Below are 25,409 nucleotides of genomic sequence, written 5' to 3'. Positions count from 1 at the left end.
ATGGCCTTGTTTCGACAAGATGACTGCTTCAGGGGTGATTATATATTTGTTCTTCCTTTTTCCCTCCTAGCTAACAGAAGAAGAGGCTGAGACTGGAACATAAACAAGCTTAAAATTCACAAATGAGCTGTAAAAATTCCAAGGTACCCTAAGAGGCACCAGAAATGGTAAATTGAATATTCTTCCTTACTTATTTGCGTTCAGAAATCACAGCTGACAATGGACAGACTGCAGCACAACACTTTATAGATTGAAACAATCTCCCAAAGCTATGAATATAGGCTTGGATTTATCAAAATGTACGTGATAGAAAAAGGGGTGTGTTTTGTGCCAATACCTATGCAAACAGTGAAACCACTGGGGGAAGAGGGGGAGACAGAGAGAGAGACTAGCTATAAGACTCTCCCACTAGATAGGTGAGGTTTAGGTATTAGTGTAGGGGGTTAGGGGCCACTTTGACATTCAAAGTGAGACGTACGAACAGAACAGTGCTCTCTTGTGAAGATTTGATGACCGTCAGAGTGAGGAAACTCACTCAAATATGAGATTTATGCAATGTTCTCTCAACCTAGCTTGATGGACTCTCTACCTGGGTAAGCACCCAGGGGTAAGCACCCAGGTTTGATCCGGGGTGCTTCGCGATGATGTGCATCAAAAAACCTTTTTGATTTCTGGGCAGCCTGCTTGAGCAGCTGCTGGGTATTGTGCCACAATTCCTGTAAGTCTTGAGCAGTTGCCCGTGCTGCTGGAGAGGGAACAGACAGAGGGAATGGCAGCGGTGGCAAAGGCTGGCGTCCATAGACCACCTTGAGGGGGACAAACCTGTGGAAGTGGACTGATAAGAGTTTACAGTGAACTCCGCCCATGAAAGGAGGTCGGCCCAATCATCCTGCCGTAGGCTCACGTAGGCCCGCAAGAATTGCTTTAAAGTTCTGTTCGTTCTCTCAGTTTGGCCATTGGGTTGGGGATGGTAAGTCAAGGTGAAATCTAATGAGATGTTGAATTTTTTGCAGAGGGACCTCCATAAGCATGCAGTGAATTGGACTCCATGGTCTGAGAGGATATGCTTAGGGAGGCCGTGGAGCCGCAACACATGCCGTATGAACAGTTTAGCAAGCTGTGGTGCAGAGGGGAGACCGGGTAGAGCCATGAAATGACCCATTTTTGAAAAACAGTTGACGGTGACCCAGATGTTACCATTAGAGACAGGCAGGTCCACTATAAAGTCCATGGTGATGTGGGTCCATGGCTCGATCGTATTGGGCAGCGGTTGTAAGAGTCCCCACGGTCTTCCTGCTGGAGGCTTATGATAGGCACAAGTGGAATAGGACTCTATGGAAGCTTATGTGTCTTTTCTCATGGTAGGCCACCAATAATATCGCTGGAGTGTGGAAAGGGTTCTGGACTGGCCCGGATGTCCTGTAATCAAGTAGTCATGAACCCACTGAAGAACCACCGTTGGTGAGAGACCACGTCTTCCCAGGTGGCACTGGAAAAGTGGCGAACAGGATGACCTTGGCAGGATCAATTATGTGTCACGGGGTATCAGGTATGTCCTCAGCGATGAAGGATCTGGAGAGAGCATTGGCATGGCCATTTTTATTGGCTGGGCAGTAACACAGCAGGAAATTGAATTGGGTAAAAAAGAGGGCCCAATGGGCCTGGCAATGGTTTAAACGCTGAGTATGATGTAAATACTCAAGGTTTTTATGACCCATGTGTACTGTGATCTGGTGTTGGGCTCCCTCGAGCTAGGGGCGCCATTTCTCAAAGGCCAGCTTGATGGCCAGCAACTCTTTATCCCCGATGGCATAATTCCATTCAGCTGGAGAGAAGCGCCAGGAAAAAAATGAACACGGGTGTAGAGTATGGATTGTAGAGTATTGGCTCAGGATGGATCCTACTCCAACATCAGAGGCGTCAACCTCGAAGACAAATGGATGTCTTGGATCCGGATGATGAAGACATGGTTCCTTGAGAAAAGCAGTCTTAAGATCCTGGAAGGTAGTCATGGCTTCGGGCGACCACTGAGAAGGGTTGGCCCCCTTGCGGGTCATGGCCGTAAGTGGTGCGGTCAGGGTAGAATAGTGGTGAATAAAAGACTGATAGTAATTGGCAAAACCAAGGAATCTCTGAAGTGACTTGAGGCTCGTAGGTTGAGGCCAGTCGTGGATGCTCTTCAATTTCTGAGGATCCATTTTGAACCCTTGGCTGGAGGCCACATAGCCAAGGAAAGGAATGGTCTCTTGCTCGAAGGAATACTTCTCGAGTTTGGCAAAAAGTTGGTTTTCCTGTAGACGCTGGAGAACATGAGAGACGTCCCGGCGATGGCTTTGTAGGTCTTGTGAGAAGACTAGGATGTCGTTGAGGTACACCACTACGCACTGGTAAAGCATATCTCTGAAAACCTCGTTCATCAGATTCTGAAAAACTACAGGTGCATTGCAAAGGCCGAACGGCATCACAAGGTATTCAAACTGACCGTCATGTGTGTTAAACGCGGTCTTCCACTCATCGCCTTTTCGGATAAGGACCAATTTGTAGGCTCCCCGGAGGTCCAATTTGGAGAAGATTTTTGCTCCCTGGAGCCTGTCGAAAAGCTCCGATATCAGATGCATTGAATAGCAGTCCTTTAGAGTGATTTCATTTAGGCCTCGATAATCAATGCAGGGATGGAAGGAGCAGTCCTTTTTTCCTACAAATAAAAATCATACTCCTGCGGGAGATTTAGAGGGCCGAATGAAGCCTTTGGCCAGGTTCTCGCAGATGTACTCTGACATGGCTTGGATCTCAGTTAGCGATAAGGGATAGGTCTATGGATGCCAGCTCTCTGTTAGGCAGCAAGTTAATTGCGCAATCGTAGGAGCGATGAGGGAGTAAGGTGTCTGCGGCCTTCTTCGAGAATACATCGGCAAAAGAAGCATATTGCGGTGGAAGGCCAGGAAGAGAAAGGGAGGTAGTCAAACAAGGCAGAGGCGAGACGGACTCTCATAGCAGGAGGAGCCCCAAGGCTCCTCCTGCTATGAGAGCCTAGGTAGCCTGGTCGAACTGCGGAGTGTGTTGCTGTAGCCATGGCAGCCCCGGGACCACAGGATGAATGGCTTTGTCCAGAATGTGGAAAGAAATGGTTTCAAAGTGAAGAGTCCCTGTGAGGAGCTGAATAGGAGCCCTGGTGTGAGTAACCTCACCAGGAAGAGGCTCTCCATGGATGGATGAGAGGAGTAAAGGCACAGGGGAGCGGATGGTGAGGATTCGCAGTTGTTTAGTTAGTTATTTTAATATAAAGTTCCCATCAGCCCCAGAGTCCACCAACGCCAGTGTGTGGAACTCCTGGTTATCCATTTTAATGGAGACGGGTACAGTCAATGGAGGAGACGGTAAAGTCAGGAGAAGTTCTCCAGCAGAACCTAGGCCTGGGAATTTCCCGGACAGACTGGACATGAGGCTATGGCATGTCCGGGTTGGCTGCAGTACAGGCAGAGACCGGATTGCTGGCAGCGGCGTAGTTCCTTGAGAGAAAGCTTGCTCTGGCCCATCTGCTTTGGTTCATCCTCCGCTTTGTTCTGAGCTGCGTTCATTCTGGGTGAGGATGAACGTTGAGTTCAGGACGAGCCTGGGATAGGCCTCCAGGACGCTCTAGACTCTTGTGAGCATTCTTTCAGATGGTGGTCGATGCGTCCAGTAAGGTTTATCAAGGAGTTCAACGATGCAGGCAATTCATGAGCCGCCAACTCATCTTTAATCCGGGGCTCAAGCCTTCGAGAAAGATGGAACGTAAACAGTCTGAGTCCCAGTGAAGTTCTGACAAAAGGGTTCTGAACTCAATAACATAGTCCGTTAATGCGCGAGAGCCTTGTTGAAGATAGAGAAGTGATGACCTGGAAACAGCTCTTTGACCTGGATTGTCGAAGACAGAACGGAATAGGGCCAGGAACCCCAGGAGATCTCGAAGAACCTGGTCAGCACGCTCCCAGAGAGGTGACGCCCAGGCCAAGGTGGTGTCGGCCATTCATTGCTCCTACCATGTGACAGGGGCCGACCAATGGCACCGGTAGCCCCTGTGACATAGTAAGGGCAAAGGCTATCGGCAGCATTTTGAATATCCGCAGCCGATAGCACGAGTGCAGGAGATCACTCCAGGACCCCCGCTGGACCACCAGGGGATTTTGGCAAGTCTTGGGGGGGGGGGGGGTGTCAGGAGGGTGGGGGTTTGTAGTTAATTAAATTTAAAGGGAAACAAATACCGAATTCAACTAATGAACGAATCGGGCCCCCTATGAAACGGATACAACGGATTTGGGTCCCGACGAATACTAATACTGAATCAGACGAATCTGTCCCTTCTGCACATCCCTAGTAGATGGTCTTGGTGATCATATCTGGGAAGTAAGCTGGTTGCAGGCAGAAGTGCATACTGCATTGATTTAAGAAACCACTGCACATAAGAAGGTTCCCTGAAAAGCGTGGAGGTGCCAGAAAGGGCACAATAGGCCGAGGAACTGGCATAGAGGTGGAGGTATTGAGCTTGGTAAACTCGTGGCGGCAGTCACAGTGGAGTCTAAACAAGTGCTCAAGTTGTCATTGGCAGCTGCTAGGGACTCCAGGAACTTTTGCTGTTTGCTGATTCTTTGTGCCAGGCCAGGGATGGCCTGGAGGGCTGAGACCTCTGCCAGGTCCATGGACTTGGCAATCTGTTATGGTTTGTGGGTTTCGTGGACCCTTAGCCCGAAGTGAGAGTTGTTACCACCTGTGGGGAGGAGCCCCACAGGTCCATACCGTTGGGAGGTGAGGTCACATGCAGCAGGAGGTTTAGGAGAGAGTCTGTGGAGAGGTCCTGAGGAGCGGGGTGAGAGACACAGCACTGAGGACCCCCACAGTAGACTGGTTGTGGTGGAGAGCAGTACCTAGGCAGAGACCTCCGAGAGAGTTGGGCTAGGCAGACCTGAGGAACGGGAAGCGCTGTGTAGGAAGTGCAGGAGGTATACTGCTGGGACAACCCCAAAGGGGCGGAGCTGCTTAGCGAGGAAGGTACTGATGAAATGATGTAGGCTACCCCGCGGAGCGGGGATGGCCGAGACAGGTCTCCAGGTGATGATGTAAGCAACCCCGAGGAGCGGGGGATGTGAGAATACAGTCACTGATGCAAATGAAGGCCCAGCCCCGAGGAGTGGGGAAGCAAAGGCAGTCTCTGGTATAGAACGTAGGCACTGCCCCGAGGAGCGGATAAGCACAGACAGTCTCTGGTGTAGAACGTAGGCTCTGCCCTGAGGAGCGGGGAAGCACAGGCAGTCTCTGATGTAGAATGTGGGCACTGCCCCGAGGAGTGGGGAAGCATGGAGATGAGTCTCCCAAGTGGTGAGAAAGTTCCCAGAGGCAACCCCGAGGAGCGGGGAGGCTGGCAGGTAGGACTCCTGGAGGCGCAGGGCTAGCCCAAGGAATGGGGGAAGCCAGGAGACAGGTCTCTGGAGATGGCGCAAGCAGGCCCTCAAGGAGTGGGTACGTACACCAGGTTCCAGAGTCCAAAGAAGTCTGAGACAGTCACCACAGGTCCAAGGAAAAGGAGCAAGCAGTGAAGTGATGGAATCGTTGCCAAGTCAGCTAGCAAGGGGCAAAGGCGGTCCTTATGAATCCTGACCAAGTGACATCATCTGTCAGGGATGCCTCTGAGGTTCCCGCCGTAGCATCTTCAAAAGAGGGCCCGGTGGTGCGCGCACCTAGGAAGGCCCGGAGTCAGCATGGGTGGCGGCGCTGTCCCGACTGCCATGAGGAACCTTGAAGTATGCAATGGTAGAGGCTAGCCCTTGCTGCGAGCAGGCCTGGAGAGGGGAGCAGAGTAACACAAGAGGTGAGTAGATGCGGTCGCAGCCATCTGCGACTGACGGTCATAACAGCAGGTCTTTGATCTGAAAGAGGATCAAGTGAGATTTTTATTGGTGGAAGATATTTGAAGAAGAGTGACCAGTCTGGAAGGAAGGGCATCCCCCTGGTATCCAGAAAGGCTAGATCAGTGATCTTTTTGCTCTAGCGACCATTTAAAAGCGTTTTTGATTTGTTAGATTTTGGAGATTGTATGAAACTTGGGAATTTTTCCATCTTTTTGACCAATGCATGTTGGTGTTGCATTCCACTTTGAGAGTTTTGGTTTACAGTGTGAGAGACGTATTCAGGCTGAACTCTGGCAGAAATCTTGCATAAACTTCTTTATTAGTGACAAGAAAACATACAAAAGCAGGTCTACTATTCTTTGCAGTTCAACAACACAAAGGTAGTATTATAATTAACAGTTCAGTATGGATTTCTTTCTCTAGGCTTCCTTCTCTCCCCTGGGCTTGCTGTTCCCTCCTGGGCTTGTCTAGTTATACACCTTCCCAGGGACTTCCACCTGGACCAGAATTCCCTGCTCTCTTAGGCTTAAGATGGACAGGGCCAGATCTCTGGATCTGGTCCTTTAAGGTGTTTGGGGGTTTTCTCCTGTATATACCTTCACATCTGGTTACATCTTTAAACCTTGATGATATCAGCATGGATATCTAGTGGGTATAAAGAATGAGACTTGCAGGAGTATATGCTCTCTTTTTGCCTTTCTGTTGGAAGCAGAGTTTTTTGTTTTGCTTTTTTGTTAGGGCCTACTCTGCAGAAGCTAGTGGGTTAAGCTTTTCCATGGACAGGGTGAAGATACTGTTTTACTCCTAGGTTTAAAGCATTCTTTATTCTGAAGAGCATGTGGGAGGATCATGGGAATAGTAGATGAAGGAATAGCCTGCTTAGTGGACATCTCATCATTTATCTCAACTGAAAGACATGAGTATGTGAATGCTCTTTTTATTGATGAACTGTACTGGATTTTGCTAGGAATTAATTTTTTGTGCTAAGGAATTTGTCGTGCCTCTAAAACTGTTTTTTCTACTGTCTGCCGGAACCTTGTGCTGTGGAAGTCTGCGAAAGTTGAACTTGTTGAAAACATTCCATTTTTGTGTTGAATAAATCTGACGTTATTGGAAACACCAATCCAAGGTGTGGACTGACTCCTTTCCCATTTATTTGGGCACACCTGAAGTGGAAGTTGCCAGTGGACTGTTCCTGGGCTAAAAAAGCCATGGACTTGGGGGAGCGGAGTGGGGGTGGGGGGGGGGGGGGAGGAAGAGGTTTTTTTTTCAGCCACAGAGGGGGAAAATGTCCCTGACCAGTAAAGAAATTCATCTTGGGATACCCTGAGCCTGGTCCACTACACCGTCTGCTTAACCACATTTCAGGATGACCAGTGAAAGGTTTGGACTCACAGCGACTGGTTACTTTTTATGTACTTTAAGTTGGGGTTACATAAGAGAGATATAAAACCAAAGGGGACAAGTAAAGACAAGAGGGAAAAGTGGGATTAGCTAGGAGGAGGACCAACAGAAGGCAGAAATATTCTTTTTCTCAATATATACACATGAGAAGGGGAAGGCTATGTGCCCTATGGCCGGATACTGAGGCCTAATTGATTGCAAAATGATTTCAAACCCATTGACGAAGGAGGAAGTACCCGAAGTACTTACTCAGATGAGAGTACTTAAGGCCATGGGATTCGATGGGATATACCCCAGAATAATGAAAGGTCTGAATGATGTGCTGTCGTTGCCCCCCCTGACACCTCTGTTCAATTTGTCTTTGAAGATGGGGGAGGTTCTGAGGGACTAGAGGAGCATGAATTCAGTCCCAGTACACAAAGGTTAGAGCATGGGGGCAGCAAGTAACTATAGACCTGCCAGTCTAACTACTGAAGAAGAAGAGGACAGAACAGTATCTTGAGGTGAGTATATTATAGGACCCTACGCAATAGGGAAGATCTTTGTCAAACAAACTTGATTGAAATCGTTGAGATGATAACAGTAGGGGTACATATTCAAAAGCTATTTAGAGGGATAATGGGAAAGTTATTCGTCTAAATGGCTTAGCCGCATTTTTAAAATGCTTACCCGGGTAAGTCGGGGGCGTTCCTGGGGCAGGAGGAGCTGAATTAGCCGGCTAACTCTAGACTGCCATAGGGCAGGTCTAAAGTTAGCTGGATACCACATATCCAGCTATGTGTAACTTATCCGGGTATATTCAGTGGCGTGGATATGAGTATCCGGCTAACTTAACCAGCCGCTTAGCGGTTGAATATTTACCCCTGTAGTAGATAAAAGATCAGAGAATGTGGCCTATTTGGACTTAGGTATAGTTTTTGACACTGGCCAGTATGGGACTAGGGCAGAAGGTTGTTAACTGGGCAAGGAACTGGTTGAACAAGAGAACTCAGAGGCTGGTGGCCAGAAGAGTCCATTTTGGTGAAAGTGAAGTGACCAGAGGGGTATCCTGAGGCTCAGTGCTAAGGTCAGTTCTTTACATTATCTTTATTTGCAACATTACAGAGTGACTTGAGGTCCCACTGTAATGTTGCAGTTGTTGTGTCATCTGCAAATGTGTCGATTTGCAGATGACACAAAAATCTATTACTGGGTGCATTCTGGGAAAGGTGGGAAAATGAATGGGGACTTGAAAAAAAAAACTGCAAGAATAATTAAAAGTTTGGAAGCAGTACAAAAATGTTAAAATCATGCACCCAGGGTACAGCACCCAGGGTACAATAATCCAGTAGCCACATACCAGTTGGGAGGAGAAGACTTGGCAGCTACCAAGTAGGAAAGGGACCGAGGAATAATCATTCCTGCCAGTTTGGAGATTCTCCTAGCTAGGTAGGGGCAGGCAGGGGCAACCATGTGTAGAGGGGTTATAGAGCCTGAAAGTTGCCATTCACGGAGTTAATAAATTCCTCCTCTCAGAGGTCAGCGAGCAGCTGCTCTGCCAGTGTTGCAGAACTAGGTGAAGCTGTGTGGAGCTAGGCAGAGTCCTGCAGGCCTCACTGAAAGCTGATTGTGGTGTTATACTGTGAATAAACAGCATCTGTAGGAGGAACTGGCTCTGAGGGTGTTTCATCTGCTGGACCAAGCAGCCCACAATGGCCCTTACCTGCCAACATCTACCATGTTAACATATGATTATCGCTGATCTATCATTAGTGATGATTATAACTGTCACGTGAAGCTTGGTAAAATAAATGAAATGTGACATCATATCCCTACTAAAGGTACTGCATGGTATCTTTTCCAGGTTGAATGCAGCGAGTGACATTTACCAGGCATTCTTCTCGCAGACACACACTGAAAGGGATCCCTTTTTAAGAAGGGCATTGTAGCTCTGCTTCCACTGCTCCATGTGTGGTGTATATTATCATCTGAAAGAGAAACGTTACTTATTTTGATGCATGACTGCTGTATAATTAAGAAAGTATTGCAAACAATTAATTGGAAATATACAGTGCTATTAAGAAAGAAAAACTAGGTTTTGGGGAAAATACATTGCTCATTATTTAGGAATATAGTACTGTCAACCCTTGGCTGAGCACAGCATGAAACCTTCAGTATTTACACTTAAAGCAGCTGAGAAATGCGTAATGCAGTATACACTGGAAGGCTGAAAACAGGATTAGGGAGAAAGAACATATCAATTTTTTGAGGCCTCCCTCAGCTGTGAAAAAGTATATCAAACCATTAAACTAGAAGGAAACTGGAAACCCAATACATGAGAAAGCAGAACAGACTGAACACTATTTGATTTGCCGAAATTTAAACAAATAGCGTATTGTGGATGTAAAGGTCCTCTAGCCTTCTCATCATCTCCTGCTTATTTGTAGCCAATCTGGCTTGTCCTTACTACAGAGGGAGCAGGATTTGTCCTCTGCTGGACCTCCCAAGCTTTCTCAGGTGTTTGGACCCTCTCCATAGCTACTGTTTGCATCTCCTTCTGACATTTGCTTCCCTGTTTCTTCCTGTCTGGTTTCTTTTAAAAGCCTCTGGTCGGAGCTGCTGCCCTGACTGGAGATCTGACCCTCCCTCTTCCATCCCAGGATCACCCTTTCATCTGCTTTTTTTTTAAAATTTCTTTTTCTCTGCACCTTTATTTGAAAAGTGCTCATCCTATATCTACTGCTCTATTCTGTCTGCCTTGTTTGTGGTCCAGGCCTGTTTCCTTATCGTGGTATGTAAATTCTGTTACCCGGCCACTGTATTTATCCTTCCTGGAGGTGCGCCCTTAGATCAGTCCTTGCCCAGCAAGGTCTGATATGGTAGTATCCGCCCGCCCAGCCCCACTGACAGGGCATGCAAACCTTCATCTCCTGCACCACAATTCTATGACCAGAAGCCATGAGCCCACCATTAGTCTTCCGTTAACTAATGTTATTCTCATTCGGTTAACATGGTTCTACTTTTGCTCTACTTTCTATAAAAAGATGAAAACTGGAGGGGGCTCTGTAGTTTGGTTCTGCAGTTTCCTTTTGCTTTCTTGAGCTGCCAACTCAAATGGAACCAACCCCTACTACCTCCATGGTGCCATTTGCATTTATTCATAAGTGCACAGGTTTTTTTTTTTATCTCCCTTGGTTTTTTTTAACATCTCCTCCTTCTTCTGTTTAACTGAATCATAGCAGTGATTATCCTTTGGCTGATGACCAGAAATTGCAGCTCTCTCTAGAACCTGGTTTGTTAGGGCTTTTCAGGTTGGAGCGGAGACAACTGAGGGGGAGGATATGATAGAAGTCTACAAAATTATGAAATGACTTGAACACCTAATGTAAATCGGTTATTTACTCTCTCAGATAAAAAATGGATCAGGGAGCACTCCATAAAGTTAGCAAGCAGCTCATTTAAAACAAACCGAAGAAAATTCTTTTTCACTCAGCGCATAGTTAAGCTCTGGAATTCATTGCCAGAGGATGTGGTTACAGAAGTTACTATAACTGGGTTTAAAAAAGTTTTGGATAAGTTCCTAGAGAAAAAAAATCCATAAACTGCTATTACAGTAATTAATAAGCAATAGTAGCTTGTGATTTATCTAATGTTTGGGTACTTGCTAGGTACCTGTGACTTGGATTGACCACTGTTGGAAACAGGATACTGGGCTTGATGGACCCTTGTACTGATCCAGTATGACATATCTTATGTTTTTATGTTATGTTCTTATGTAACATGAGTTTGACTGTTACGTATTGCCATTGGACGAAGGCTAGGAATCCCTTCCTCTGGGGCTATGGATGCTGCATCCCCAGTCTTAGCTGTTTGAGGCAGCAGACATAGATCTTGGGATTTAAATCCTCATCTCCTACACTGAAGTGCACAGCCCTGAATTTGAATCATTGGACAGTACAAATGATAGAAATCTTTAATGACTGGCACCCTTTGCATACTATTCCCAACATCTCTTGGGAGAGGACTCTAGAGGTCACAGCAAGCGATCCAAGCTTTGAACTCCACAGTCCCAGTTTCCAGAGGTCCTGCACCAATGCAGTAGAAGAGGACCAGAAGCCTCATCTGCATACTGTTCCCAGCATCCCCCAGGAGAGGACTCTAGAGGTCACAGCAAGAGATCCAGGCGTCGAACTCCACAGCCCCAGTTTCTAGAGGCCCTGCACCCTTTGCAGTAGAAGAGGACCGGAAGGCTTATTTGCATACTATTCCCAGCTTCCCCCAGGAGAGGACTCCAGAGGTCAAAGTGAACAATCCAGGCTTTGACCTCCACAGCCCAGCTTCCAGAGGCCCCGCACCCTTTGTAGTAGAAGAGGACCAGAAAGCTAATCTGCATACTGTTCCCAGGATCCCGCAGGAGAGGACTCCAGAATCACAGTGACGATGCAGGCTTCAAACTCCACAGCCCCAGCTTCCAGTGACCCCACACCCTTTGCAGTAGAAGAGGACTGGAAGGCTCATCTGCATATTGTTCCCAGCATTCCCGAGAGAGGACTCCAGAGGTCACAGCGAGCGATGCAGGCTTCGAACTCCACAGCCCCAGCTTCCAGAGGCCCCACAGCCTTTGCAGAAGAAGAGGTCAGGAATTCTAACTTTGCTAGCTGGACTGTGTTTGAATATGGACTTTTCAATGTTGAATGTCACCTATTCACTGATGATATCCAACTGTGCATAAAAATAGGGTCAGACCAAACTCATCCATTGCAAACCTCAACAATGTTTTCCTGTAATAGCCCAAAGGCTCAATGACCACAAACTTAAACTAAACTCCTCCAAATTGGAAGTCCTCTGGATCAGCTGATAGGGTCTTCCCCTACAATTATTGCCTTCCTTGTCAAGCACCTTATTACAAACTAAGGAAGCAGTAGAAAGCTTAGGGGTTCAGCTCAACTGAAACCTCACCATGGAATCTCACATCATGCAAATGGAAAAGACTTCTTTTATGTACCTTCGACAGATTTGCCAACCTCGCTGCTACCTTGACAAACACAGTCTTGCTACGGTAATGCATGCACTAATCACCAGCCAAACTGACCCCTGCATCTTCCTCATTAATGGCATCACACAACACAGTATGAAACATCTTCAGCTCCTTCAAAGTACTGCTGCCAGAATTATGGGAGGAGCAAGATCCATTGACTACTCCATTGGCTGCCTCTGGCAGAGCATCGCTGGAAGCGCTGGTCGCAGGAAATGTGTACCTTGCTCTTGGTCTGGGGGTCAGGGGGACTCCGGGGAGGTATGGGTAGCATATAGGAACTGTGGGTGGGTGGGTCATGGTGGGGGTGGGCATTCAAATTTGTATTTTTGAAAAGAATAGAGGAAAAGGAGGGGACCCTGAACTGCGAGTCCCGGGACCTTTGTTGATCATTTAGGGGAGCTGGGGGATAGGGGATGCAAGGGCCTAACTGGGCCATATGAAATGTTGTGCAGGAATGAGGACATTGGGTCACAGGCCAACTATATCTGTATTTTTTTTTTAATTTAAAAACAGCAGTTTTCCATGGGGGGATAAAAACTGGTATACCTAGGACATCCATTAGCCATGTTCAGTATTGAATACTGTTTGTAACGGGTGCTCTATATAGTGGACATGATATTCTGTACTCGGATGTGTATTAAGTACTATGTTGTTCATTAATGGTTACCAATAAAAACCGTTTAAATACAAAAAAACCCAAAAAAAAAACAAACAGCGCTACTTACCTGGATATCTTAAAAAAAATATCCAGATAAATAGCAGAACTACTTACCCAGATATCTTTGAAGATATCCGGATAAGTAGAAAGTTATCTGGCCACACAGCTATATTCAGACATAACCAGTTAGGTATTTAAGTTATCCGACTACATGTAACTGGATACGTTTAAGCAAGTACTGTATATTTAGCCAGACCTTTATCAAGTTGAATATACAGGACAAGTTATCTGACTAACTTAAGCCAGATAACTTGTCAACTAATCGGCTTACTGAATATGGAACTCATAATGCATAATATTTGCCAGTTTGCTTCAATTTTTTTAAAGTTTTGCCACAGAAACTACCTCTGAGCTTTACAGAAAATTAGGGGGGTCTGTGCCTTAGACATTTTGCTCCCCGTTGTCCAGCCTCAGGGGGGAAGGGACAAAGGGTTGACAGGGGGCAAGAGTGCCATTTCCTAGGGGGTCCCCAAATCCTAAATCTGTCATTGACTATAGACTTCAAATCACTGACTCAAAGCTTTGGGTTAGATATTGCTGGTGAGTCACCAAACAGTGTTGGAATACTGCACTACAAATGCAGCCTTGCTGTCCTAATTGAAACATAAGTTCACATTTGATATATATTAGCGCCAGCCAATATAAACACTTTCAGAAGATTAGAAAAGCAAACTAGACAATATTGACTGTTTATATTCAAGTGTATTGTCAACAAGCTAAAAAATAATTACTGTTTGTTACTGTGATCTCATGAGATTAAACCAGCATTTTTCTCTTCTCCCGCTGAAAACATTCAGGGGCTTTCGGGATATTGCAGAGGCAGCATTCACAGCTCATTGGTAGGAGGGAGTCTCAGCCATTGCACAATGGTGATGCCTCCTGGCCGGACTTGTGTCCAGTTCAAGACAGAACCCATGGTCTGTGGCCCCCTGGCCTAAGATTGTCATTGAAATGGCTGGGGGTGGAAAGGGGGATGTGTTTGCTTATAGAATGGGGGACACTCCCCCCAGATATTTATGAATGAATGCTCATGGTGCCCTAGCCCAGAGGAAACTGCTGCTCTCCTCCCCCCCCCCCCCCAGAAAAAAAAAAAGAAAAATTAGGGGATTAACGGACAGAAACCTGGTAGCTCCTGAGAAGACAACAAAGAAATAGAAAGTCTTAAATTTAATGAAAAATCTCTGAAAGCAAGTTGGATCTCCCATGTACTCTGCAGTATTTCCAAAGTACCTGTGGCCAGGAGAAACTAGCATGCTGTATCAGTTAACATTTTTCATATATACTACAACTGTATATATGTATATAACTGTAGCGCAACCACTGGGAGAAGTCGTGTCTAGAGCAATGTCACAAATGACCTCACGTCTGCTGCATGTGATTGGTTCATAATGGCTGCTGTGTCAAAACTGCCATCGTGTGTTATCCACTAGAGATGTGAATCGTGTCCTCGATCGTCTTAACGATCGATTTCGGCTGGGAGGGGGAGGGAATCGTATTGTTGCCGTTTGGGGGGGGTAAAATATCGTGAAAAATCGTAAAAAATCGAAAAAACGTAAAATCGCAAAACCGGCACATTAAAACCCCCTAAAACCCACCCCCGACCCTTTAAATTAAATCCCCCACCCTCCCAAACCCCCCCCCAAATGACTTAAATAACCTGCGGGTCCAGCGGCGGTCCGGAACGGCAGCGGTCCGGAACGGGCTCCTGCTACTGAATCTTGTTGTCTTCAGCCGGCGCCATTTTCCAAAATGGCGCCGAAAAATGGCGGCGGCCATAGACGAACACGATTGGACGGCAGGAGGTCCTTCCGGACCCCCGCTGGACTTTTGGCAAGTCTTGTGGGGGTCAGGAGGCCCCCCCCAAGCTGGCCAAAAGTTCCTGGAGGTCCAGCGGGGGCCTGGGAGCGATTTCCCGCCGCGAATCATTTTCCGTACGGAAAATGGCGCCGGCAGGAGATCGACTGCAGGAGGTCGTTCAGCGAGGCGCCGGAACCCTCGCTGAACGACCTCCTGCAGTCGATCTCCTGCCGGCGCCATTTTCCGTACGAAAACGATTCGCGGCGGGAAATCGCTCCCTGACCCCCGCTGGACCTCCAGGAACTTTTGGCCAGCTTGGGGGGGGCCTCCTGACCCCCACAAGACTTGCCAAAAGTCCAGCAGGGGTCCGGAAGGACCTCCTGCCGTCCAATCGTGTTCGTCTATGGCCGCCGCCATTTTTCGGCGCCATTTTGGAAAATGGCGCCGGCTGAAGACAACAAGATTCAGTAGCAGGAGCCCGTTCTGGACCGCTGCCGTTCCGGACCGCCGCTGGACCCGCAGGTTATTTAAGTCATTTGGGGGGGGTTCGGGAGGGTGGGGGATTTAATTTAAAGGGTCGGGGGTGGGTTTTAGGGGGTTTTAGTGTGCCGGCTCACGATTCTAACGATTTATAACGATAAATCGTTAGAATCTCTATTGTATTGTGTTCCATAACGGTTTAAGACGATATTAAAATTATCGGACGATAATTTTAATCGTCCTAAAACGATTCACATCCCTATTATCCACAGCATGATCTAATCAGGCAGGGTTCTACGTGAGATCATTTGAGACACTGTTCCAAATAAATATGCTGATAGGGCTTCCAGAGAATTCAAGTGGATCTGATTACAGACCTTTAAATACAACATCTTAAAAAATGTAATGTGTATATAATCTTCCTGGTTAGTCCCAGATAGTGGTTCCAGAGGCCCTATCTCAAATCACAGTTTTAGGTGGTGCACTTCTCTTGATAGTAAATTACTTTAATCCCCAGGATTCCCCGAGTTGACGTCCCAGTTCAAAACTCTTGTATACAGCAGGGATGATATCAGTCACAGGGCAGTAAGAAGCATACTGGAAGGTGATTGGTTTTACTGATATGTTATGAAATGATGAAAAATGTCTTTACAGCTGTTGGATTCACTTATTGATTTTACAAGTGCGTCTCAATAAATTTGTGACTCCTTAGAGTTTTATTATACTTTGAGATGGTAAAGCCAGTTTCCTCTTCTTCTCTTCCCATGGTTTAAGGCAAGATTTTATGCTTCCCTCCCATGTGATTGGCAAAGAGAATGTTTATGTTTGTGATTAAATACAAAGTCTCATATCTCCTAACTTTCCATTAGTTTAGGTCCTGTACTCTTTTTCTCTTCAGATTAATAGTTTGTACTCCTCCCGAAATCTTCAGTAACTGTGAATACAGTTTTCCTTTCAAGTAACATCTCAAGTTCAAGCAAACAGTAATTCTAATTTCGAACCTTTCTTGTTCATGTAGCACTATCAATGCACACAACAAACCACATCACACAGAGGGGGGTTAAGCGACTTACTCAAGATAGCTGAGAGAGCGCCAGGGGGACTGAACTTGTCTCATCAGGATCACAGCTCTGTGTGGGCTACATGCTATCACTGGAGAGAGTAAATAGGCAAAATCCTGGAAAGAAAGTATCCAAGGAAGACCAAAGATGATACTGAATAGGGAGGTAAATCCAGGGTTCCAGAGTTGAGCATTAATATGAATTTTCAGTCCAGCCCTACATGGAATGCAAAAAATGTTGAGGTTCTTGCATCAGACACTTATCTTTGTGGAATTTGAACCAAGGGAAAACACTTCAGGAGCTCCCTGCTCTAATTTGTACTGTAAAAGTGTAAGTAATGTTTATTGGGATTTGTGAATTGCTTAACAACAAATGCTAGGTGATATACAAGAAAAATATACATAATTATAAAATGTACAAAGGCAATAACTAACATACACTTATTTATTTATTTAAAACACTTGTATACCACTACTTCCACAAAGAATCTGTTCAGAGCGGTGTACACATAACCATACACATTAAACATAAACATTATATAGGGAACCATTGGTTTCCCTCACTAAAAGGAGTGTTCTAAATTGCTGGGGAGGTCCAGTGCAGAAATAATGAAGAGAAATTTCGGTTTTACTCCCCCATGTGGGAACTGCAGATGGTGTGTCCTAGCTGTTTATCATCCTCAAGCACCATCAATCCTCGTGGATTTTGAGTTGGACTTCCATATAGACTGGAGCTCTCTGCCTCCTGCTGTACAGTTTTTTCCTTATTTATTGAAAAGGAGTTGGGGGTTTTCCCTTGTTGGGTCTGCCTCCTGTCTGACTTGTTTTAATCTTTTAATCCATTTTTTGAGAATTCCATTGTGAGAGCCTTGGTTCCCCTTTTTGCAGTGGATTGGGGAGTCCCTGTTTAAGGCTGGATCATGGGGTAGGGAAGACCTGCAGGGTGCTATCACTCCTTCAGAGAACAGACCCGACAGTGACCCAATGCAGAGGAATTTCAACTTTAACTTAACTGGTTTTTGACTGTCTCCTCAGTTTGGGGGACAAGGATGTTTTTCCACCCTTCCTGTCTCTGATTTGATTTTTCCCCTTTTTTGGAGTTTAAATAATATTTTTGTTCTTTGGAGTTGAGTGCCCTCGGTATCCAGGACTCAGTATCCTCTACATTGGGAGAGAGGTGGCTTTCACTCTGCGAGAACCTGAAGACGGAAGGAATCATCATAGAAGGGAGTTCTGCCTATTGCAGAAAACAAAAGGAGCTGAAGGTATTAAGAAGAACTGTGTAGGCTGCTGAGTCAAGTCAGAGGTACTTGAGAGAAGAGTGCCCATCTGGTTCAGAATTAAGGAAAGCAAAAGTATTACAGAAGACTTCAGAAAGGTATGAGACCGGGGACTTACATTCTAATAACATATTAGGACTCTATTCAAACCACACCACAGTGGGAAGAAAGCCGTAATAAAGGAGGATTGACCATCGTCAAGCTAAGTAATCTGAGTAACTGGAATAATTGGGAAAGAGAAAGAGATCAAGTGTTAATAAGTGTGCTTCCAAGGAATTAAGAGACTTTACTACAAGAGTGAGGTCACAAGTTTTTTTTTTTTTTAATCTTTCTACTATCCTATTAGTGAAGTGAAGCTGTAAATAATCTTCCATCATCTAATCAACTATTAGTAAAAGAAGTTGGAAGCCATCCTGCTTCTCAGTGTGTATTTTTAGATGAAAAGGCTGTGTTAATTATTAGTGCTGTTTACAAGGACGGAGAGGGGCTTGTATTGGAATTAAATGCAAAAGGGCCTTGGAACTATTGTTCCCACCCCCTACAGGGATCCCTGGAACTCAGAATGTAAATGCTATCCGTGGGAAGACTGAGAGAACTGTGCGCAAAAAGGATCCATTTCTCTTTTCTATGTGCCCCTGGGTGCCAGCTAAAGGATCCGTCCCGCCTTATGGTCACAATTATATCATAGAATAAACACTGAAATTCAAACAATGATATCATAAAATATAAACTGGGTCACTGAAATAATCAAAGTCGCTCCAGCACAGAACAAAAATTAATGGTGCATTTTATTCATACAACTTACTTTACCATCTTCATGTTTTCGAAGAACCCTTCAGTACTGGAACGATGGTGGAGACATATACATGTGAAATCTGACATGGACCTTTCAAAGAAGTAGCTGTGCTACGCCTGGAGCAGCCCAAATGCCTCCTTAAAAAAAAAAAAAAAAAAAAAAAAGCGCTTTCAGTTGTCAGTTAAAATTTTTAAAGTCAGATTCCACAAAGTGGGAGGTACAGCTGAAAATGCTCTGGCTTGAACTTGGGTAGATCTATATCGTTTTACAGTTGGAACTCTTAAATACCTGGCTTCTGCAGAATGCAGAGTCCTAACAGGAGAATAGCAGGTAAGTATAGACCTAAGAGCACAAGGGTCCTCTGACTGTAATAGTTTATGCATCTTTTTACTGGCGATCTAAATTTCATTCTCCATATTACTGGCAGCCAGTGCAACTGTTTGAGCGCATGTGACACATGATCATATTTGGATAGGCCAGTCAGTAGAAGTGCTATGGCGTGCTGAACCAGCTGCAAAACTCTGGTGAGCCTATCAGGTCCATTCACTAATGAAGTGCCACAATAGTCTATATGGCCAAGAACCGAGGATTTTAAAACAGACTAAAATTAAAAAACGTCATGAAAATAATAAAGCGGACCAGACTAGAGAGAGAGAAAAAAAAAGCAAATTACATATAGGCCAGCCTGAACAAAAATGTTTTCAATAGAAATGTAAAGGTCTTTCTACATGGCATGGGCAGGGATGCATATTCTCTTGAAAAGAGTCCCACAATGATGGACTGGCAACAGAGAAGGTCCTCTTCAGTGTCTCTGCAAAACATGCCATCCTTGGTGAAGGGATGGCCAATAAACCGCTCTGGAAGACCAGGGTATGCGTTGGATTGTACACTTGCAGTAAAGCTTTAGCCTATGGAAAAAAAAAGTAATTTTCAACAAATTGTATACCAGGATTGCAATTTTATACAGGATATGTAATGTTTACTTATTTGGATATTTGATTATTTGGATTAATTGTTTCACTTTGGAGGCTATTTCCAAATAGCCAAAGTAATTGCAAACTATGTGGTGCTTTTTGACATGCATACTTGATAGCCAATTTTCAAAGAGAAACTATCTGAATTTTTTTGTCTTTGAAAATTAGCATGTCAAAGTACATGAACTAAACACATCCATATAATTAAGAACATAAGAAATTGCCATGCTGGGTCAGACCAAGGGTCCATCAAGCCCAGCATCCTGTTTCCAACAGAGGCCAAACCAGGCCACAAGAACCTATTACTCAAACACCAAGAAGATCCCATGCTATTGATGCAATTAATAGCAGTGGCTATTCCCTAAGGGGTAGATTTTTAAAAACTGCGCGATCGCGTACTTTTGTTTGCGCAGCAGGCGCAAACAAAAGTACGCTGGATTTTATAAGATACGCGCGTTCCCCTGCAGGGGGAGGAGTCATCGTCGGGCCTCGGCGGCATCTCCCTCGTGGAGACGCCGCTGCCATGCGGCCAGGCCGGGCCCGGATCCTGCGGCACGGCAGGGGAGCCTGCGGAGGAGGTAAGGACCCGGCGCTAAGCTAGCGACCGGGTCTGCAACAGGTAGGTAGTTATTATTATATGATTATATTAATATGATTATATTAATAGAAATTGCATGAGAACAGGCTGGAATCAGTGTGGTTCCAGCTCCAGACCACAAGATTTTGTTCAGCCATCCTCACGCACAGACAGATCACTTTCTAACTATCCACAAAATGCTTCTTCCCTTTATTTTTTTTACAGACAGCGATATCTTCATAAATATGAACTCCATATGCTAAATTCCACTATGCTAGCAATTATTTTTCAGTTCCTATAGATTAATTTCAGCACCAGTACTGACAACATACCTATAACAATCTTCTTTTGGCTAAGGGCAAAATGTGTGACAAGGCATTAGATTTCCATACGATAATTGTAAAGGAACCCTTCCTCCGTCCTGAAAACCAATTTTTTTTTTTTAATTTTCATTTTTATTGAAGTGAACATCCACATGAATCCATCTATTTTTCATATACATAACATCACAAAGTAGCAAGCTTGAAATCTAGAAGAACACAAGTTACTATATACAGTATTGTGAACTGCTCACCAATTTGTTTGAACCCAGAATGTCCGATACCTTCCAGTCACACGCTTACTAATTCACTATACTCATTCACACCGCACATTTTTAACAGACATCGTAAAAGAACAGCTAGCTCTTAACATTTCAATTTAAACTAAGCCGCCTTGCCAAATAGCAACTAAACTGATGCCTCTTTAGATACCTTTTCCCAAAATTGAAAATAACCCTTTTAGCTTCAATAAAACCTTTGGATTTTGAATATCTTTCCATCTCAACAGTTCTATAGGCTGCACAGGTTTAACACTGCCATCTTCCAGGCTCTAAACGTAGGTAATTCCTTATCCTTCCAGTGATGAAGAATTAGTTTCTTAGCCAACATCAGGGCTGCAGCAACAAATTGCTTGCCCTCGCTGGGAAGCATGACAGTTCTATCCAGCAGATGGAAATACAACAATCTGCCGTTCCAAGCAACTTTTCTATCAGTGTCAATACTTGATTCCAAAAAGCCTGTAATTTATGGCATTGTCTGAACATGTGACATAGAGAAACGGCACGATATTTACATTTTAAGCAAAGATCTGAGCTCCAGAGTCGCATCTTAGTACTACCCATTATTCTAGTGATATAAATATGATGCAATATTTTAAATTGAATTTCTCTAAGGTTAGCAGGTAATAAGAATCGATAAATCACAGTAAAAGCAGCAATGATATCATTCTCTTCTAATGCTTGTCCAATATCTGCATTCCACTGTGCTGCCAATTTACATAAATAAGGCAGACTAATTTGTCCTAGTCATCTCTCAGTTTTTGAAAGGAGTATAAACTGTTCAGTTCTGGATGCACCAAATGGTCCAAGCAGTACAGCCCCTTTTCTCCTAGAAGTGAAATATTGTGTTATGAAACCCAGCAGGAAAATCTCCATTGTCTGTAAAATTATGAAAAGGGAAACACATGCGCTCTTTGCATTCTCTTTCTCCTCTACCTCCAGGTTTCCCAAAATGCTATGACCCAGAATCTAGAAAGATGTGATGATGCATTGTGGCCCTAGCATGTGTAAAACATTGATGACATTATAGGGTCAAGTCCACTCTTTCAGTACTCCCTTACCATCGAATTTATGACACAGGGACACCCTCCTCCTGAATATAGCACATAAGACAAGTGATATTGTAAAGGCACAAGTCAGGCACTGCTAAGCCTCCCAAATTTCTTTCGTATAGCAAAGTATCTAATTTTAATTGAGCACATCTATTGCCTCAAATAAAGGCATTAATCATTACCCTGAAACACCTTATCTCTGGGATCTTTATGCACAGAGATAACATTTGCATACAGTACAGTATCTTGGGAAGAATGACTATTTTAACTAGAGGTGTGCATATATTTTTTTGTCCCCGTTTCATTTTCGGTTCGGGGATGGGCTATTTCTTTCCACCCTAGGATCGGAAATTATTTTCGTTGAAATTTCATTAAAAAAAGCAAACAAACTCACCCCAACCCTTCAAATTTAATTAAATACACGGCCCCCCACTCTCCTGACGACTCACTGAAAGTCCCTATGGTCCAGCGGGGCCTGGGAACGATCTTCCGCTCTCAGGCGGTCGACTGCTAGTAATCAAAATGGCGCTAGTGGCCCTTTGCCCTTACCATGTGACAGGGGCTACCGGTACCATTGGCCATTAGTCCCTGTCACATGGTAGGAGCAATGGACGACTGGTACCATCTTGAAAAATGGGTGGGCTGTCGATTGCTCCTAACATGTGACGGGGCCAGCCAATTTCATTGGTAGCCCCTCTCACGTAGTATGGGCAAAGGGCCACCAATGCCATTTTAATTTCTGGCAGCCAATGGTCTGAGAGCGGGAGATCGCTCCTGGGCCCTCCACTGGACCACCACGGTCATTGAGTCTTGGGGAGGTTTTGTATTTAATTAAATTTGATGGGTTGGAGTGGGTTTGAGGTTTTTTTCTCCTAGATGTGCAAGTTCCCCCCAAAAAACAATAGGAAAACCACACAAAATTTCATGGATTTTCCTTTCATTCTTTCCTTCCCAAAATACAACGAAATAGGAAATATAATCTTTATTTCCTATTTCATTGCAAACGACTGCACAGCTCTAATTTTAAGCACTGCACACCTTCCCATTAAATTTAAAGGGAATGTTGTCCATTTATTAAGTATCTCTTTCAACTTTTATAAAATGGTTAGAACCTTTCAACTCTAGAGATCCTGCACTGTGGGGTAGATTTTAAAAAGCATTTACTCAAGCAAAAGTAGTTTTTGCTCGAGTAAATACACTTTACTCAAGTAAGTGGGCTTTTCAAAATTGCTACAATATATGCCATTGAATTGTCCATAGGATTTACTCAAGTAAGTGCACTTTACTCGAGTAAATAGCTTTTGAAAATTGCTACGATAGTATGTCACATTTACACGCGTAACTCCTTTGAAAATGACCCCCTGTATGTTTAAGCCATATTTAAATATTGCATTTTATCTCATGACTATTTAAGGGGAAAGAATTCTATCCATCTGGTCTGCAAAGTTGAGTCTATAGGAAACGCTTCCGACTTGCTAATTTCTAATGAAATTGGTGGGTAGACATCATAAGAAAGGTGAAGGCATGCCAATGCATCAAGGCTATGCCACCCTGGCACCAAAAGTGGCATGAAGAGTCCAAGGACCCGCAATGGGGCAAAATGGTACAAGCAGTGGCTGGAGTTCTCAGAGGAGCAAAATAACTGCAAGACTGGCAACATCACTCCAAGGCTGCAAAAATAGAGCAAAAGGCAACAACAACAATAGCATAAACCCTTCAACACTGTACAAGTGGGCCAAAGATGCACCAAATATGGCAAGAATAGCTCAAGGAACCATGAAAGGGGAATAAAGCACTAAAAGAGGCAGAAAATACCCCAATGTAGTGATAGAAAGTGAACACAACTGAAAGAGTGGCATGAAGACCCCCAAAGCATCATGAGAGATGCAAAACAGCCAACCAGAGTGGCAAGAACTCCCTAAGGCTTAAATGAGGGGTAAAGGGCATTAACCAAATTGGAAGAAAGCCAGGGGAAATTCCTGGAGGAGGCCTGATGTCATTTCCAAAGGAACTGGCTGTTCAGGCAGGAGTTGGTCTTCACTGGGGGCTAAAATGCTATTGACTAGAGGCACCAAATGCTCTTTAGCCACTAGTTGTTTAATATCCTATGATTTAGGGAATCCAAGACATGATTCTTCTTCTGAATCAGTTTTTGAAAATACTGCCTCCATTACTTCAGAAGAAGTAATCATGGAAGAGCACAGTCCTGGTTCTGGGTGCTGCATTTCTGCAGCCCTTGACTTTTGCTGTAGTATAATAATTTGAAAGCTAAATATCAGAAGAGACCAATAATTGCAAGAACCATAAGGGAATGGAGTTTGAAGAAGATGTCCAAAAGAGCATGAAACAATTAAAGATAACTGAATAGGATAAGGTTTGTGTAAAGCATCGGATGGCCTGAACAATAGTCAACAAGTAACACAGGGGAAGGGGATTTAGAAAGCACCAAGAAGACAGCCAAAACAGCGGATGAAGCATCCCAGGGTATCAAGCCTGGCTTAGAGCAGCAGCAACAGCACAGGCTCTGGCAATTAAAAACTGAAACAGTAGAAGAAGAGTAATGCAGCAGGAAGAATAGTGGTAGAATTCCCAAGATATATCTTGAGGGCTGAGGTAGGAGGAAGAATGGTATCAAAAGCCTGAAGAGAGGTGCAGAGTACATGAAAAGCAACGGATGGCCAGGGCAAGAATAAGAGTTTGCAAGTACCATAAGGGAAGGGGATGTGGACAGACATTCAAAGACATCCAGAGTGGGGGATGCCTGTCTAAGTAAGAGGAATGTGGTTGATCATGCTAGTAGCATATGCTTCTGATAAGCTGTAAAAATTGAGTGGTACTTGGAGTTGCACGAAGGTCCTGAGGAGTGGTTCAGTAAATGAGCATAGAAACAGATGACCAGGGAAAGACCAAGAGTCAGCCAGTACTGTAATAGAAGGGGCTTTGAAAAGAACCTTGAAGAAAACCAGCTTTGAAAAGAACCTTGAAGAAAACCAGCGTGGAGATACCTGTGTCAGTAGGAGGAATGTGGCTGATTCTACCAGTAAACTTACATATGATTCTGTCAAGCCATGCATGTGTTATGTACAGTGAAATTGTGAATGGCTCATTGAATCAGTTATGTTACTTGTATAAATGTGGCAATTGTAGAGCTAATACATGCTGACAATTGCTTCACCCCAAAACATAAGGCATTGAATTGCAAACAGTATAAAGGTGTCAAAGCTTCTAAGTGAATAATACGGGGAATCTCAAACAGCACAATGGTATCACACCCCCATGGACAGAGTGTGAAGAATCACAAATAGCACAGAGTTATCAAATCTCCCAAGGTGCACAGTAAGGGGAATTGCAAAAAGCAGAGAGGTGACTAAACCCTCTTGGCATACTGTGTAGGGAATCAGAAACAGCATAGAGGTGTCAAAACCGCCATGGCACACGGTGCAGGAAATCACAAACAGCATAAGGGCATCAAACCCCCATGGTGTACAGTGCAGGGAATTGAAAATAGCACAGAGGTATCTATACCCCCAAAGCATACAGTATAGGGAATCAGAAACAGCAAAGAGGTCAAAACCCCTAAGATATGGAGTGTGGTCCAGTACAAACAACCCAAAAGTGTCTAAACCCCCAAGTCATGGAGTGTGCTGAATTGCAAACAGTACACAAGTGTCTAAACCACCAAGATATGGGGAGTGATGAATTGCAAACACCACAAATATGTTTAAACCACCAAAGTGTGGAATGCAGTGAATTGTAAACAGCATAAAGTGG

This window comes from Rhinatrema bivittatum, chromosome 1, assembly GCF_901001135.1.
Source record: "Rhinatrema bivittatum chromosome 1, aRhiBiv1.1, whole genome shotgun sequence".
Classification (NCBI taxonomy): domain Eukaryota; kingdom Metazoa; phylum Chordata; class Amphibia; order Gymnophiona; family Rhinatrematidae; genus Rhinatrema; species Rhinatrema bivittatum.
Note: the sequence above shows the minus strand (reverse complement) of the source record.